General features: G+C 34.0%; 1 protein-coding gene across 15 annotated transcripts in view; it reads right to left on the bottom strand.

Annotated features, from left to right (window-relative positions):
- The window catches only part of LOC124949720 (AF4/FMR2 family member lilli), a 163,109-nt gene that overhangs the window by 42,579 nt on the left and 118,030 nt on the right, over positions 1-2,500 (bottom strand). The gene's annotated exons all lie outside the window — the stretch shown is intronic.

Raw genomic sequence — 2,500 nt, 5'->3', positions numbered from 1 at the left:
GTAACTTTCTTCGAGATGTTGCTTTGATTGAGAAGGGAGGGAGGGAGGAAGGGAGGGTGCGAAGGGGAGAGGAGGGGAACTACGCGTTTCATTTCCAACACCCAAGTAACAACGTACTTACATTCACGTCAATATCGGAAATATCCAGACGAGTTTGAAATGCAAAAATAGTTGTATAAAAATTATGTCGATATGGATTGAAAAAAAAAAAAAAAAAAAAAAAAAAAAAAAAAAAAAAAAAAAAAAGATAAAAGATCTTGTAAATCATTACTCAAAATGAAAGGATCGAATTTCGATCGTATATCAATTAAGATTTAATTTCTTAAATTTTCTTTTTTTTTTTTTTTTTTTTTTTTTTTCCAGTTTTACCCGTGAATAAAATATAATATTTATCGGTTAATTAGCGTGGTCCGAGACAAATCTACGAAATAAATTCAAGAGACGTGATATTAGAACGTGCGTTGGCTTTTGGTATCCAAGCGACAATGTCTTCCGGAGTCTCTTATGAGAATAACAAAGTCTAACGCGAACGAACGACCTTCGTCGCGAACATAAACACCGTCATTACGAGGCGTGACATAAGAAGGCATAAGATGATTAAGCGTTTATGAAGGAAATGTTGTGATCGTTAAAAACTCTACGGTCCGTCGCGGCTTAACGTGTTCGAAATCTGTGATTCTTCTTTTCTCTCTCTCTCTCTCTCTCTCTCTCTCTCTCTCTCTCTTTGATTTTTTATTCTTTTTTTTTTCGCTCGTCGTACAAAGTAGACGCAAATGAACGTAATTTGGATATCTTACGATCCGAATCTACAATGAAAATCGAAGAATGTAGATTGATTAGAAAATCAACCAGTCGCGTCTTAAAACGCGAAGAAGAAGATACTCGATATCGATTCGATCAAGCGATCGATCGGATCGATCGGATCGATCAATCGATCGATCGTTTCATCGAACGAACGAATGAACGAACGATATCGATGTTAGATTAAAGACTCCTCGTTATATACTCGATCGTCGAACCGTAACGTCGACACGACGACGATTCGCGGCATCGAGGATAGAGATTATTCTATAGCAGGGGCATGTTCAACAGGACGCATCGGCGATCAAAGGGCTCACGTATGGTCGGTGGTCCTATGGGACTTTTTTTCTTTCTTTTTTTTTTCTTCGTCTCTTTTTTTTTTCTTTCTCCTTTTTTTTTATTGTTCTATGACGATATAACGTGCGTATGTGTCGCTTTGGAACATGGAGCGAAAAGGAATAATAATAATAATAAAAAAAAAAAAAAAAAAAAAAAAAAATGAAAAAAAAATGTAAAAAGAAAAAAGAAAGAAAAGAAAATATAAAAAAAAATATCGAAAAAGAAAAATAGAAAAAAAAAGAGTTCGATCAATGAATCACTATGATGGACAACGAAACGATACACACACACAGATGTATATATATATATATATATATATAAATATTCACGTTATACGTATATAATCTGTTATCGTTCACCACAAGCAAAGGCGTCGAAATTATGAAAGTTTCCACTGACAAAACTACTTTCATCGGTCTCTTCTAAAAATTACTTTCGAGATATCGATTACGTGATCCAACTTGCTTAGACACATATACATACATACATACATATGTACACATACGAATATGTATATAACCAAATGATCTTTCTACGCTGATTATATGGTTTTAGGCGACGTACGTTTTCTCGAAGAACGTGTTATTTCACGAAAACGGCGAAACTTTGAGCAAGTTTCTATGTAAGTATTCGAGAACGTCGTAAAAAGACCATTACGAGTTCTCTACAGTTCGAGTTTTTATTCCTACCGAAACACTCTTCTTTTCTGCATATCGTTGAATAAAGACAACTATCTACGACAATGTTTCGGTTTCTAATATACCTCTCTCCCTTTATTTTTCTCTCTTTCTATTCGAAATGCCATAGGGTTGACTCTACCCCATAGAGAGGAGGGGAGAGAGAGAAAGAGAGGGAGAAGTGGGTGCATTATATCGATCGTGTCCAACTATCCAGACTGCGTGATGTAAACGCAGGCTGAAAATATACATGTATTCCTTTCCGTTTCGATAATAATCATACTTTTATCGCGAATACTTCTCGAAACGTTAGCAGTGATTCTCAGTATTTAGAAAAAAAAAAAAAAAAAGAGAGAAAAAAAGAAAGGAAAAAAAATAGAATCAACGTTTCAAAATTAACATTCTGAACGTTTAACAATTCCATTGAAAATTACGCCTACGTGTGATGTGCAACGAATTCGTTATAAAATTTTCTTTCATTTGTAATTTTAATATTGTATTACACTCTTTGAATCTATAATTTAATTCATTTGGATAATACTTTAAATGCATCGTTGAAATCGAAATGAACCTGTTAAAACGATTTAATCTATTCCGTAACATTGAAACAATCTTTTTAAAGAATCGTGCGTGAGCGTGTATGTTTGTACTTCGTTAAAAAGAAAAAGAAAAAAAAAGAGAGA

Source organism: Vespa velutina, chromosome 6, assembly GCF_912470025.1.
Source record: "Vespa velutina chromosome 6, iVesVel2.1, whole genome shotgun sequence".
NCBI classification, from domain to species: domain Eukaryota; kingdom Metazoa; phylum Arthropoda; class Insecta; order Hymenoptera; family Vespidae; genus Vespa; species Vespa velutina.
This window is presented reverse-complemented; position numbering and strand designations above follow the sequence as displayed.